Below are 16,267 nucleotides of genomic sequence, written 5' to 3'. Positions count from 1 at the left end.
TCATTTTAGGACAGACATTGATAATAAGGAAATTAGTTACAATAATTAAGGGCTTCAAAATCATGACATATGTAGTTCACAACTGGGGATGGTTAGCCTATGGAAGAGAAGACTTAAGGATGAATGGAAAAAGTCTATAAATACTTAAAGACCTTAAGATTTATTTTGCTTGACCCTATAGGATGGAGCTAGATGCAATGATGGAAGCTGCATAGAGGAAAATTTAGGGTTGACCTAAAGAAAAATTTTCCAACAATTAAAACTACTTGAAAATAGGCTACTTCAGAGGGCCAGAGTTTTAAGATCATAAGAGCTAGAGCTGTAAGGGAGCAAGGAAGCCATCAAGGCCAGCTCCCTCGTTTTACATTTGAGAAAACTGAAATATAGAGAAGTTGTGATTGCTCCAGGTCACACAGGTAAAGTATCCGAAGTGGGGATTTGAATACAGGTCTTTCTGACATCAAGTCCAGTGTCCTATATACTATGCCAAGCTGCCTTTGCAGAGAGAGCTCTTCAATGAAAAGTGGAATGACTACTTGTTGGGTATTTTATAGAGGTGACTTTTCAGATATGAATTACACTAGATGGCCTTTGAGCTCCCAACTTTCAGATTCTATGATTATATGAATGCCAAATTTTCTTTGTAGTCATTTCAAACAATAAATAAGAATAAATATATTTGAAAGCCAGAGGTCAAAAGACTACTTTTCTGTTGAACTTAGAGGAGTCCTTATCCAACTCAGGCAGATTTCACTATGGTTGGAAACAATATTAAGTCTTCCTTCTTTATTTTTTAATGTCCCTCTCCTGTTCCTCTCTCTTTCCCTCTCCCTCTTCCCTCCTTCTGTCTCTTTTAGTGCAAATTATTCCTATTCCTTTCCTCCTTCTTAGTAGAATCTATTTTCTCTTCAAAGGAGTTTTTCTCTTGAATGTTTTTTCCTCCTACATCTGTAATTAATATCGGGTTTGTATATAATATGCTTATCAGCAATAATACTAATTAACATTTATAATCTAATTTCATTTGGTGCATTATTAAACTTATAACTATCATAATATATTCCAGTATATTAACATAATAAAATATGGTCTATAGATATATATTATAAACTGTGGTTTACAATTTTAAAATGTTTTCATACCCATTATCCCATTTAATCTTTATTCAGAAGTGTCTAATTGTTACTATGTATAGTTCATCTTCTATGGTGATAATAACATAGCAATTTTTGTAGATGAGAAAATGGGGTTTGAGAGCAAAATGATTTGCGTAAGGTCATATTGTTAGTACTGAGTGGTGGAACTGGAAGTTTCTTGGTTATCTTACTTGTGAAAGGAGTTTTGTACTCCATTCACAATACCTGCTGCTATCTTCTTTAAAAGATGCTCTATCATATGTAGGGAGGAAAATGTATGGATGTAGATCCTCAGGGGCTTGAAGGACTAGATTGAGATTGGTTTTTGTTTTTGTTTTTTCTGAGGGGGATGGAGTGTTATATATTTTCATAAAAACATGCATGCATTTTATTTGACTTTATTTTTCATTAAATGCTAAGCCAGAGAGCTGCTTCATGAACAGCTGCTAACCCTCATGTTGGTTGACAAGGGTCTAAAAAGTCAACTATAACTACTCCATTTCCTATCTTTTACTTATGCATCTGATCAAACAATAGGCTGCTGTGGAAACAGTTCTGTCCTGTGAAACATTCTATCTAAACCGAGGAGAATATGAACTATACATAGTAACAATTAGACACTTCTGAATCATCCTATTTGTTTACAAATACTCTCCTTTGGGAAATCTGGAAGATTGAGAGAGGAGTAGAATTAGTGGAATATTTTTCAAGAGTTCTCAAAGGTCTTAAAATAAACTTAAAAAACTAGTCCTTTGAGCCCAGTTCTAAAATCAGATAAATTCCAAATCTGCTATATACAGTAAGGCTTTCCTCCTGTCCTCTGATCTCTTTCCATTTTCTCTCCCAATTTATTTTAACATCTCCCTTTCATGGTCTTGCCTTTCTAAAAAGTTAATTCAGGCTTCCTTAGTAGCTCCTGGCAGAGAGTCAGCAGGGTTTCTGGACCTAATTTAGTTGATTTTTTTTCTCTCTTTTCATTGCCCATTTCTCCAGAAATGTCTCTGTCTCCCAAGTATGATGTTCAGGATGTGCTAGAGTGGCAAGTAGGTAACGGAACTTGTCTAGGACAGTGGTGATTTGGAACTGTTTTTGGCCTGTACATTTAGATTAGAAATTTTCTCAAAGCTATAACCAGGAGTTCATGAGCCAGTGTTTTTTTTTTTTTTTTTTTTGTTTGTTTGTTTGTTTTTGACCCAGAGAGTTGAGTATTTGTCTTCATAGCACAGCACAGCTAGTGATTCTTAATTTTTCCATTATCTGGGAAGAGATGAAGTTATGTGAGAGAAAGTGGGCCTGAAAGAAGGGAACTTTAGTTATGGGACTCTGGGGATGGCTGCCAGGGCCTGAGTGAGGAAACAGAGAACTATCTGCATACACCACAGGTCAGCAAAAGACTGACTATTGGATACTAGTTAGGACTGACATGAAGAAGAAATGCTTCCATTTTGGTGGTTAGTTGCAGATCTGTATTCTTTTCTCGGTGAGCCGAATGTGCTTTTTTTCTTCAACTCCTCCCCACTCTCTGTCCTTAATACACACAGTATATCCTTTGACTTAACAGCAATTGTGGGCAGCAAAGAGAGGGCTATTTGCCAGGATTATATCTAGAATGGAACTTTGTGAAGTTATAACATACAGTGTTAACAAAAGTTGTAATGCTGCTTTAAAATATCAGAGCTTAAAATTCCCCCAAAATTTTTGAGATAGCCTGGAAAAAGGTGACCTTCCAAATACATTTTAGTATTTTAGAAATATCGTGGGACTCTGAAAAACTGATCATCAGAACTGAGCAATGAAAACTCATTTGGAGACAGAATATTTTAATAAGCAGCTTAAAAATCCTAACCCACTGATACATAATAACTAGAATTGTAGTTATTTCTGGTCTTTGTAGGATCCTTCTCATCCCTTCTTTTTTGTTTTCTCCTGATCACTTTCTAGATTTCTTTCTTGGTCTTGGATCCTTGATTCATGGGATGAAATTCTGGCTATTTGGAGCCAACAGAAAGCCAGACCAGTGGAGTGAGTACAAAGTGTCTATGTGGTTCATCTGGTGCTGCCAAAACGAAGAGAAACAAACAGACCCAGCTGAAGCAAAAGTAAGAGTTTGCACTTTTAGGTTTATTTGCATCCTATAGGATTGTCAAGGAATTGACTGGACCATGGTACCAGGTCAAGTTGGGACTCAGCATAAAAAGAATTAATGACTATTCTGGCAAATTAAAGAGATTTTCCAATTTTCCTGGCCTAGAAAAAGTGTGAAGTAAGTTTTTTTTAGTACCTAGTCTGAAATACATAAGCTGGCTATTTTTAAATTCTCCAACAAAATTGGGAAGACAAAAACAAGTAATTGTTGAACAACCAAATAATCCATTTGTTCTTCCTTGGCAAAAGGAAATTGTTGAAAATTGAAGGGGGATCCCTCAAAGAAATACAGAGTCTCAGATGAAGGCTGAAGTGAGGGAAAAGCACAGCAAAAAGAGAAGTTGAAAGGTACCAGAAATTTAGATGAGTGCTTGGCATTTTTACACTTAACCGTATTGTGGAGTTCAAGGTCTCCTTCCCCTTTTACTACTTCAACAAGTCTTGGGCCCCCAAGGTGGTTCTGCTGACTTCTTGGCAAAAATTAGTTAAAGTTATTATAACTTAAGCTTCATCACTTTTTACAAAATACTCTACATTGTTTAGAGCATTATGAAGTGTAATAAAATTGAAGCTGCATTTGTTAAAGTGAATGCAGACAGCCTTTAAAAAAAAATCTGTAATATATCTTGCTGCTTAATTCATAGCATTTGGTAACTTGAAGGAACTCTTCTTTCATTGACTTACAATTTAACATTCCTTTTCTCCTCAAGGTATTTGAGGAAAGGTACTTGCAGCCAAACCTTCTGGCCATTTTTCTAGTCTTTTCAGGAAATTGGAAGGTTGTTATTGTTGCTGTTCAGACATGTCTGACTCTTCATGATCCCATTTAGGGTTTTCCTGGCAAAGATACTGGAATAGTTATCATTCCCTTTTCCAATTCATTTGACAGATAAGGAAATTGAGATAACCAGGTTTAAGTGACTTGCCCAGGGTCCCATAGCTAGTAAGTTTCTGAGACCAGATTTGAACTCAGAGAAATAAGTTTTCCTGATTTCAGGTATGGCATTTTATCTTTAGTACCACCAATCTACCCTAACTAGCAGATGGTGAATATTAATTCTTTTAAGTAATGGGATTGGTAGAGGGTGGAAGAATGATGCAGAAACTAAGACACACAGCAGGACAACAAGTTGTATAAGTTATTATATCTCTGAGGTCAGAGCTCTGACCCAGTCAAGCTGTGAGCAGATATTTCATTCTTCTGTAATGGTGATGATATAGAAGAAAAAGAGGGAACCAAATTAGAGAGGGGAAGGAAAGGAAAGTGCCTTTTGGAATCTTCAAGGCAGTTAAACACAAACAGGCAACTAATTAGATGAAAACAAGTTTTGGGGTATTTTGTGGAATGGTGTGTGTGTGTGTGTGTGTGTGTATTTGAAGAACATGCAAATGGTGGCTCCTAGGTGTTTTCTCTTTATACCTGATAATTAAAAGAGTAAGATATTGTTCTAGTCTCTAATGAATATTCTCTAATGAATATTTATTGTCATCTTTGAATAAAACCAGAGAGGGCTCATTGGACCATAAGAGGAAAGAGCTAGCTTCATTAATTTCATTGCCTTGCTGTGAGTGTGGGGTTGATAGGGAGACTATAATCATGCTGTAAGCAGTGGGCTTTTCTTTTGGTCAGTGACTTGATGATTTTTACTTTGGTTTTCAGAAGGCAGTGATATCTTGAGATCTGATATTTAGAAAATCATTACTCTTAGTCAATGCTGGAGTCTGTTAAGTAGGCTGTGGGCTTGTGCTCTGTGACTGTCCTTTTTTTGTCCTGTGGTGGCTCCTGGAGTGGATACTTCCAACTTCCACAATGTTCTCTGTGTGATATAGTCTTCCTTACACTGGGAATGTCTGTGTTCATACTCTGTCTCTGTTACCTCTGAGGCTGACTGACTCTGGATGGTTTACAGAGTATCTTTGAGTCTGAGTTTTCTCATTCCACAAATGGAGATAACAATATCTGTAATACTTACCTTACAAAGTTTTTGGGAGTTCCAAATGAAATATTTTATGTAAAAAGCCTTTAGCCAACTTAATAGTGCTAAATAAATGTCAATTGTTGGTGGTGGTGATGTTTTTTGTATCTTCTATTCTACATAGAGGTCCTAATTTTCTGAAACCTTTACCTTTTGGTGTTGGGAACAGTTTGTTCTATTGCTACTTTTCCTATGGATAACTCAGTAATGAAGTATGGAAGAATATTATTTTTACAGTAGTGTTTAGTATCTGATAGCTATTAGCCAAAAGGTACAAGTCCCTAGTGAGATACTGTAAATACATTTTATTTGTTCTATTACCTGCTATTTTGTGAATATGTCCCTAAAGCATTCTAATCTTGTTTTTTTGTACTTGTCTCTGAGAGAGGGATTGTTCTGATTTGCAACTTTGGGGGATAATTACCACATTCATTAATTTCTGTTCTTTCCTTCCCCTCCATTTATTACTGCTTCCTTGAGAAAATCTTTCCCTAAATCTATGTTAGTAGAAATAAGTCACTTGATTAAAAGGAGTTGTTTTATCTCTCTCTCAGGACTATAACTAGAGAGACAAGTTTTCCTGGGTCCTGACTGATGATATGTGGCTGCAGCTGCTCTTAGAACTTTAAGGAGGGCAGGTCAGCTAGGGCTGTATGCAAGGGCAGTGAAAGAACTGCAGTTCTTTAGTAGTGCACGAGCGTGCGCGCGCGCGCGTGTGTGTGTGTGTGTGTGTGTGTGTGTGTGTACACACAAATATATGTATATGTGTATGAAACCCTAATCCTTCCCTCCATTCCATTTAGCAAGAATCATTGATTAAAATAGGAAGGTACCATTGAGAAGGTAGGTCAAAGACTTTCCTCGTCCTGCATCAAATCTATAGCAGGATGTCTTTTTTCATACCATTGTTTTGTTCTGTTGCCTTCCCTGAATGAGTGGTCATTTATGGTTCTGGCTGCTCCTCCAAGAAGGGATAATCAATCAGCAAGTATTTATTATGCATTGTGCTGAGCTCTGGGAATAAAAATACAAAGAATGAAATAATCCCTACTTGCAATTCTAATGAGATAGACAGCATATAAAAATAAATATATAATTTAATAAATAACAATTATAACATACAGTAGTTAAATATAATGTAGGTTGGAAGTCAGGCATGACAATTGGAGGAAAGGGGAGAGAACAAATTTTTATTAAGGGTCTACTATATATAAGCGTCCAGTTAGATTGCTAACTGGAAAGGCTTCATATAGAGGATAGAGTCTCAGCTACATCTTAAAGAAGAGAGGAATTCTGAAGTAAAGTTGAGGAGGAAGTGCTTTCCAGAATTGAAGATGGGTGGTACAGAAGCACAAGATAGGAGACGGAGCGTCATATGTGAAGAAGAGGGAAGGCCAATTTGTTTGAATTGCAGAGAGTGGGGGGAGGAGTCATGTTGGGGAGACTAGAAATAACAGAATGGGGCTAGGTTATGTGGAGCTTTAAAAATTAAATAGAAAGTTGTTGAATTGTATGAGCCACATCTGATGCCCACAACCTCCCAAACTTCATCAAGACAAATTACATGCCAAAGATAAAAGAAATTATGTGCAAAAGATAAAAGAACTCAAGTTTTCTCCATGGTCTAGGACAAAGCTTTCACTTTTCATTTATTTATTTATTTATTTTTGCTGAGGCAATTGGAGTTAAGTGATTTTCCCAGAGTCACACAGCTAGGAAGTGTTAAGTGTCTGAGACAACATTTGAACTCAGGTTCTCCTGACTTTAGGGCTGGTATTATATCTACTGAACTACCTAGCTGCCTCCTTTTTAAACTGTGGTTTTAACCACATATGGGGTTACATAACGAAATATGGGGATTGAAAAATTATGAGTTATTCATCAGTAAATATTTGGTTTCTACATTTATTTACTATATATACTATATATATCTGGAACCACATAAATATTTCTTGGACAAAAAGGGGTTACAAGTGGAAAAAATTTAAGAAGCCCTGATCTAGGACATCTAGAAATAAAAAAAAAAAAGTTAAAAAACAAAAGAAAAAAAAAATTTCAGTAAGTGATGCTCACTGATCTTTACTTAGCATTCCTTCCCCATTTTTCTTGATTTTAGCAGCAAGGCTGCACTTTGCAGAATCAAGTACATGACTTTGGCTTATAGCAAAATCTAGTCCTACACGCTGGTCCACTCTCCCTCTTTCTGATGCTGTGGAGAAGCTGACTGTAGGTTGCAGAAGTTGGCTTGGGCCTGGTTAGCTAGTTTGACCACAGTCCTTCAGGAGCAAAACACTGGAAGCACTAGTATCGCTAAGTTCTGAATTGCCAGTACTGGGGAAAACATGCTCTAGACAGGTAGTGTCAGGCCAGAAAACTAGGAACAGAGAGTGAAATCGGTCACCAGGTCACCAGGACAGGTCACTCTGCTTGGAGGAAGCCATGCAATATTCTATTACATCTGAGGAAAAGAGCACAGCTTCTAATTGGGGCTGGTTCTGACCAGACAAAAGTCAGTTTGGATAGAGATTTAGGCTGGTGATTCATGAATTATCCTGTATGGGAGGAAGCTGAGATGCTTTGAGATCTAGCTCCCAAGGAAACCATGATCTATGGAGAGGGAATCAGTAAGTGAGTGATAAGGAAAATAAGGATGTAGAGGAGAAGGGTGGGGCATGGAAAGCTTGTACCAAAAATATCAGGAAGAAAACTTAAAGGCATTGAACCTAATCTGATAAATCTATAGAAGATAGAGTAACAAGGAACATGAATATGGCTTTTGGATTTAGTAAAAAAGTTCAGTAAGTTATAAATAAATACTAAAAATATAGAAAAAAATGATTCAATACTCGATGAAGTGGGAGAACATGAAACCACAACATGCTATTCATGATTGATCTGAAAGAGAAATGAGAGTTATTAAAGTAGAATTTATAGCCTACACAGCAAAAATAAGTAACAGGATAGAAAAATTTGAATCTGCAATTGGAAACCTTCCCAAAGAAACAAAAAGGAGAACAATAGATTGCAAATATGCAGAAATAAAGGAAAATTTAGAAGAAGAGAAGCAAAAAGCAATAACATTAAAAGAAAATGTGATCATTATACAAGCAAAACATTCTGAACTCAAAAATAAGGATATGTAGAGACAGCCTAAGGATCATAGGTCTCTCATACATACATACAGACATACATACATAGGTCTCCCATAACAGGACCCAAAAAAAAAAAAAAAACTTAATAGTATAATAAATGAAGTAACAGATAATTGCCCAGAAATTCTCAACATGGAAAATGAAATTCTAATTGAAAGAATTAACTCCAGAAAAAAACCAAGGCTACATATTCCAAGACACATAGAAGTTAAATTTAATAATTAAATTTAAAAACAAGTTTTGAAAACTATCAAGAGAAAGATCTTCAAATACAAAGAAAAGGACATTTGAATAAGTTGTCACCCACTAGAAAAAGGAGGAAGGAATTGTGAAGAGTAATGGCCCTCAGGGTGCAGTCCAGAGTGACCTACCATGCAAATTTGAGCTTAACCGTTTAGTACAAAAGATGGGTGTTCAATAATAAATAAGAATTTGAAATGTTTTAGAAAAAAGCTCAGAAATAGAGAGGCTACTTGCTTCTCAAGTACCCCAAACAACTGAAATGCTGGAGAAATGAATAAATGTAGCAGGTAAGGACAGTAACAGCAATAGTGATGGCAGAAAGCCATCTTTAGATAGGGAAGAAAATGGAAATCTGGTAGAAATAACAATGGAGAGATGGATATGAAGCATTATGAACAGAATTTGGTGAGACTGCCTATGGGTAAATACTTTTTTTGTGGAACTACATTGCAACATGAGATGAAAAGGGGAATAAAAGTTTAGAGAGGCATGCAATGTGCAGGGGTGAAATCAAAAGCTAGCAATGAGAGGAATGTGACTTTTATGGTCTCAGAAAGGGAAAAGCTACAGGGGAGTGGATGAAGAGAGAGGTGAAAAGATTGAAAAGGAAAAGGAAGCAAGCTTTATTTTGGAGGTGAGGGGGGGTTTCTATTTATGAATGATCCAATGGGTGAAAAAAAATGGTGGGTGAAGAGAGAGGAGGATTTTACACTGGGGAATCTGATGCTTGAAAAGTCTATTTATCTTTAGAGGAATGAAAAGGAGAGCTGTCCTGAGGACAGCTGGCATCTGGAGATTTTGGAGAGCACAGACACAAGCAAATGACAATCTTAACAAGAGAGGGTATGTATCAGTATTGGATTACATAACCAAGAACAAGGTGAGGGAGAACCTCTTCCATGAGGCAGTTTTCTTTGACACCTACCTTATGTTCTGGAAATAAGGCACAATGGAAGAGAAGATTCCATAGGTCATAACCCTACAAAACTGTGGCAGAAAGATTTCAGAGGGCAAATGATAGATACCTAATGGTTACCTTAGAAGCCTTGATTGCTTAAAGCATAAAGAGAGACTCCAGATAATTTTATACATTCATTTTGGGAGTAAAATTTTTGAGTTCCAATTTTTTTCCCTCCCCTTTCTCCAACGAGCAAATAATCTGATATAAGTTATACATATATAACCATTTATTTCCACAATATCAGTTATGTTGTAAGAGAAAAATATGAACAAAAAGAAAAAATTACAAGGAAGAAAAAAAACAACAAAAAAAGTAAAAATAGTATGCTGTAATCTGCATTCAGTCTGTATAGTTCTTTCTCTGTATGTAGATGGCATTTTCCATCCTAAGTCTATTGGAATTGTTTTGATTTACCATATTGCTGAGAAGAGCTAATCAACAAAATGTTGCTGTTTCTATGTACAATGATCTCCTGGTTCTGCTCACTTCACTCAGCGTCAGTTCATGTAAATCTTTCCAGGCTTTTCTGCAATCAGCATCCTTTTTGTTTCTTACAGAATAGTACTATTTCATTACATTCATATACACAACTTATTCAACCACTTCCTAATTTATGGTCATTCCCTCAATTTTCAATTTCTTGCCACCACAAAAAGAGCTGGTTACAAATATTTTTGCACATGTTGGTCCTTTTCCCTTTTTTATGATCTCTTTGGAATTTAGACCCAGTAGTGACACTGATGAATTAAAGAGAATGCACTTTGATAGCCCTTTGGGTATGGTTCCAAATTGGTTTCCAAAATGGTTGGATCTGTTCACAACTCCAGCAGTGCATTAGTGATTCAGTATTCCCACTTCCCCTCTAACATTTATCATTTTCTTTTTCTGTCATCTTAGCTAATCTGATAGATGTGAGTTATTTAAATTTGTATTTCTTTAATTTCTCTAATAGTGATTCAGAGCATTTTTTCATATGACTATAGATAGCTTTAATTTCTTAACCTGAAAATTGCCTGTCCATATCCTTTGACCATTTATCAGTTGGGGAATGACTTGTATTCTTTTTTTTTTTTTTTTTTTTAATAATTATAACTTTTTATTGACAGAACCCATGCCTGGGTAATTTTTTACAACATTATCCCTTGCACTCACTTCTGTTCCTACTTTTCCCCTCCCTCCCTCCACCCCCTCCTTCAGATGGAAAGCAGTCCTATACATGTTAAATATATGACTTGTATTTTTAAAAATTTGAGTCAGTTCTGTATATATTTTAGAAATGAGACCTTTGTCAGAAACACTGATTGTAAAAATTGTTTCCTAGCTTTTTGCTTCCCTTCTAATTTTGGTTGCATTTATTTTGTTTTTATAAAACTTTTTAAACTTAATTTAATCAAAATTATCCAATTTGTATTTCATAATATTCTCTTTCTCTTGTTTGGCCATAAGTTCCTCTCTTCTCCAAATATCTGACAGATAAATTATCCCTTGCTTCTCTCCTAATTTGCTTATAATATCACCCTTTATATCTAAATCATGAACCCATTCAATCTTATCTTAGTATGGAGTATGAGATGTTGGAGACCAGTTAATTATGTAGGTCATGTATCAGAGATTGAAGGAATAGAGTAAACAGAGAAGATACATAAAGAGTATGAGAAATTCTTTTGGGAAAAAGGTTAAAAAAATGAAATAAAAAAAGGTAAGGAACAGAACAAACTAAAGGGAAAGAGAGGAGGGGGAGAATATCAAATGAGAAGAGAGGAGGATTAAATTGAGGGGAAGAGAGTCTGTGGGAACAGGGCCAGATTAACTGAAGGAATGTAAATGAATTGAAAACAGAATATATTCCTATCTACTGTCAAATGTCTAAACAAATTGTGGTATCATTACTTTGTTGTTGTAAAAAATGATGTGTGATGAATATAGAGAAGCATGGAAGGATCTACACGAACCTATTCAGGGTAAAGTAAATGGAGCCAAGATAATAATACATACAATAGTTACATATATCAATATAAATGTAAAGAACAACATGTCCCAAATTCAAAACCAATTATAATAAAATTATGAAGATCATGTGGGACTCAAATGAAGAGACGGAGAAGACATCCCCAACTTACCCCTTTGTAGGAGTGTATGGAGGTCCATAGGTGTTACACAAACAAACACGTTGTTTGTGTTTTCAGACTTTTTATATTTATTGATCAGTTGTTCTGGCTTTCCAGGAAGGTTTTGGATACAGAAACAGGGGATACTGATACTATGGTGATGAAAAAAACAAGATATCAATATCAAATAAAATAAAAAAAATCAAAATAATTAAAAATATCTAAAGGCAATCAGAAGCTACTAGAATTCAGTTGGGGAATAGCAAGCTCTGCTCTTAAATAAAATTACTTTGGCAGGAGTTTGTAGGATAGATTTTTGGCAGAGAGACTTTTAGGAGGATGTTGAAATAATCTAGGCAATAAGTGAGCTTTATTTAAGTTGGTAGGTATGTGAATGGAAAGAAGAGTTAGATGAAAGAATTGTTTTGTAGGTAGGAATGGTAAGATAACTAATCAAATATATGGGGTAAGATAAAGTGAGAAGTTGAGAATAGTGCTAGAATTACAAACCAAACCAAAGATACTGAAAGAATGGTCATTGATAGAAAGACAGAATAGGGACGGCAAAAACAATAACTTCTGTTTTGGACATGTTCAGTTTGAGATGTTTCCAGGAAATCCCTTTTAAAATATCCAATTAAGCAGTTGGCTATCTGGGATTAAAACCCTGAGTTTTTGTCCAGTTTTGTCCAGTCAAGTCATTGTCTGGTCAAAAAAGTTGGACTAATTATGATGATCAGGTTTGAATCAAAGATTATTCTCCTTAGCAGTAAACTGTGTGCTTTTTGTATGTTAGGCATCAATTCAAGAGTGGAATGTTACATGCTTTCTTGCCAGAAAGTAATGTTGATATTGTAATATTAGTAAACAATATTACAGACATCTTCTGTATCCTTAGGAAATATCATTAGGAGAACATTCTGGAAAGAATTGTAGGCAAAGGATATAAATCATATTCCAGCCTTCACTTCCCTTAACTACACCCTTTTTAAAAAAACTTTTAAACTTTTTAAATCCTTAATGTGTACTAGCTGTGCTTCTTTCCAAATTTCAACATGAGATTTCAGCTTCAATTCTCCCCTCGAACTTGAGGCCTTCCCACCGTGAAATATCCTTTTATTATGCTGTTGGTCTTCTTCCATTGATGAAGTCTACTCAGGGTTTTCATTTTTGGGAAGAACCCAAAGCAGCCAACCTTCATTCTTTTAAGATAATTTTAAAATACGTTCTTTCTGGATATTTGATCATCCTGGAAATGATGGTCAAGAAAAAAAAAAACAGTTGCTGAATCAGGTCAAACATGATGGTAAGAGATTGATGTGTAGACAAAGGGGTGTCTGTGTGTGTATGTTTGTGTGTGTGTGTGTGTGTGTGTGTGTGTGTGTGTGAGAGAGAGAGAGAGAGAGAGAGAGAGACACAGACAGACAGACAGACAAACAGACACAGAGACAGAAAGCCACAGAACAGACAGACACAAAGAGAGAGACACAGTGAAACAGACAAAGAGACAGAGACTGAGAGAGGAGGAAGGAGAGAAAAGAAACTAGAAATTATGTGAATTTATTTTGATTTGGAGGGATAGAATAATTTAAAGGAAACTGAATGGAAGAAGGGAGTTTGGTAAGAATTTCTAGTTGTTAGTCAAAGAGAGAGAAAAGTGATTGTATATCTGGGTTTGTAGAAGAGAGGTTTAAGGATGGATAGAAGACTATTTTTAGCCTGAATCTTTTCTTGTACCTGGATGACCTACGATAAATAGACCTTGTTTCATTAAAGACTGATGTAGAGGAGTGTAGAAGAGAGCCTTGGTGGATGGAAGGTGGCATGATGTGTAGGAACTGAGAAGAAAAGCTATAAAACGTTCCTCTGGAATTCACAGCCTTTCTCCTTTGTGGGAGAAAGCCTTTGGTGTTTCTTTTGAAACTCCAGAACTTACAAGAGACTTTGTGGAGTTTCTGGTATTCAGCATAGAGACTAGCCTCCAGCTTCTACTTTTTACTCCTCATAACCCTTTCCCATTAAAATATATATATATATATATATATATAGTTCTCATCTTCTACTACTACTCCATCTCCTTTCCCCATTTCCGTTAACAAATGGAAATTTTTTGTGATAATATGATATCAATAGGAAAGCTTAGCCAAAAAATGAGTAAGAAATAAGGAACTCTTTCTTCTCTTCTTCTTCTCTGGGAATTTAAAAAAAGTATATAATTTCTAAGTTATATATATATATACATATATATATATATATATATTAAAATATCCTTAGGGTTTCTTTTCCTGTTCTTTTGAAAGTCTTTCCATTAACCCAAATCCACTTGTGGAAAGATAATTCAGTTTGGTGGGAGCCTAAGCTCCATGTTGTGAGCTTTTTAATTTTCTTTTCCTCAATGGTGTGTTGGAGAGCTGACAGATGAGTCTGAGCTCATCTGAATCCTGTTACTGACTGAATTATCTTTGTGAATCTCTGTGTTTTCTCCTTGTACCTGTTTGAAAGCCAAATTACTTCAATCAATTTTTAATCAGGTAAATGAATGATATTTTTTCTCTTCAAAAAAGAAATCACAAAGTTCCCAAGGTCTGACTGGCTCCCCCTTCCCCCCCCCCAAAAAAAAAAAAATCCTGTTCCCATTAGGCATAACTTTAGGCTTTTTTTTCTTTTTAAGCGGACTGATAAACTAAGGATAATGTTCCTTTTGAAATTAGGCCAAGCCAGAGAATTTGGAAGAAGAATCTTTCCCCTCCCCCCACTTTTTTTGTTTCCTGGTTTAAGAGATGGAGTTTGACAAGTTTCTTTCCCCTTCTGTCTTCACCTGAGGTATTAGAGAAAAATTAGAATCTTATAAGAGGGAAATAAAATTCATCTAAAACTGTCAGCCGGGACAGACAACTATAGTGGCTGGAGAAGGTTTAAACAGTCCTTGATTCCTTTAGTATCTCAATTTCTACTTTGGCATTTGTTTTGGAAAAAGAAAAGTTTTCAAGGACAGTTGGCTAGTATTCTTCATGGGATAAAACATATCTGCATATTTTTATCTGTTTAAATTTGTAAAGTTAAAACAAACAAACAAACCTGATTTCTCCCCCTGTTCTGTCATCCTTTCTTCATTTTCCTCCAGTATATTCTAATGGTCCCTCTTTAACCCCCTAATTGAGGCGTTTGAAGCCTAAGTCTTAGACTATAGAGGGCAGTGATTTAGATATTTTAGTGAGCTACAGCAAAATGGATGAGTTATGATCCACCTTGTTGGAGAGGAATACCAATTATATCATCAGATTGCAAATACCTTGAGGCATGTGGCTCCACAGTATTCTTAGCCTTGGGAAACATAGCTTTAATCTTGTTTTCCATTTTTTCCCTTTAGGGAACGGTGTATCTGACCTTCCAGGGATCAAATTCCTGCTGTTCACCATAATCTGTCCTATTTTGGATGGGAAAAGAGAGGAAGTAGAAATGAAGATAGATGTTTGACACTTAAGTTCAACAGCTTTCCTTGGTTAATATTTATGGGGTGGGGGAAGTCATGTTTTTCTTGCCTGTTACTTGATTATCAGAATTATAAGTCTAGCTTTGAGCAGCCTGAGAATAGACATCTTTTTGGAGCTTACAGAGAGTTCCAACTCAGATTTCCTTTATGTACCAATAGTTTTCCTTATATTGGGAGGTAAGTATGTTTTGCTAGGACAACTTTAAGGACTCAGTGCCCTGAAGTAATTGGAATTTAGGAAACTATGGGCTGAGTATGTAAGGTAGAAGAACATCATCTCTATTTCCTAATTTAGGGTAACACTGACCAGGTTTAGTCTCTTTCTGATAGTGGGTTTATCCTGACAAAGAGAGGTGAGAATTGGTAAGCGTCTGGGAGCTTATTAAGTTTATTAAGATAATAAGATTTTTCCAGGGGCTTGTCATAGATAGGAAGGGTGCCTGCATTATCTATATTTTGACATGGGGGAAGTAATAGTAATAGTAGTCATTTAAATGCCTGCCTCTGGGAAAGATGTTCAGTACTTTTGTTGGGGGAAGGAAAAGTAGTAGGTGGAATGCCTGCCTCTGGGAAAGATGTTCAATACCTTTTGTGAACAGGATTTACTATGGGTTCTTTTCTGCTGCAAAGGATCATTCTGTGCATCTGATGTTCCTTACTTTGTTGTAATTGCTTCTACTTTCTATTTTGTGGAGGGAGGTTCAATTCTGCATCAGCAATGGTCTGATGACATTTCAAACTATGTCCCAATGATACCTCGTGGTTAAAATGTCTGTAAGAGACCTCATAAGCAGACCTTTCTATCTACCTAGTTTAGCACCCGACTTCTTAAACTGTGATTTATGTGAGGAACCTTTTTTTTTTTTTTTTTTGCCAAGGGTTATGTGTATATTTATAATTCAGAGGGCCATACAAAATTGTCAATTTAAAGAACTTAAGCAGTACAAAGTATCGTCACTTGCAGCTGTCTTGGCAGGGCCAGACCAAATGATTTTGCAGTCTATATGAGGTCTGCAGTCTGGACATACCTTACTCTGCCTTATGAGGACTTGT

General features: G+C 35.9%; 1 protein-coding gene across 2 annotated transcripts in view; it reads left to right on the top strand.

Annotated features, from left to right (window-relative positions):
• SIL1 (SIL1 nucleotide exchange factor) overlaps positions 1 to 16,267 on the top strand; it is a 323,522-nt gene that overhangs the window by 73,483 nt on the left and 233,772 nt on the right. The window contains exon 2 of one of the 2 annotated variants that reach the window (XM_051978488.1): positions 3,078 to 3,235. The exons of the other annotated variant lie outside the window; for it this stretch is intronic. The gene's annotated coding sequence lies outside the window, so the exon portion shown is untranslated. The remainder of the gene's footprint in view (positions 1 to 3,077; positions 3,236 to 16,267) is intronic. 2 annotated transcript variants of the gene reach the window in all.

This window comes from Antechinus flavipes, chromosome 2, assembly GCF_016432865.1.
Source record: "Antechinus flavipes isolate AdamAnt ecotype Samford, QLD, Australia chromosome 2, AdamAnt_v2, whole genome shotgun sequence".
In the NCBI taxonomy this organism is placed as follows: Eukaryota; Metazoa; Chordata; class Mammalia; order Dasyuromorphia; family Dasyuridae; genus Antechinus; species Antechinus flavipes.
The sequence above is the reverse complement of the archived record's forward strand: the minus strand, read 5'-3'. Positions and strand labels throughout refer to the sequence as shown.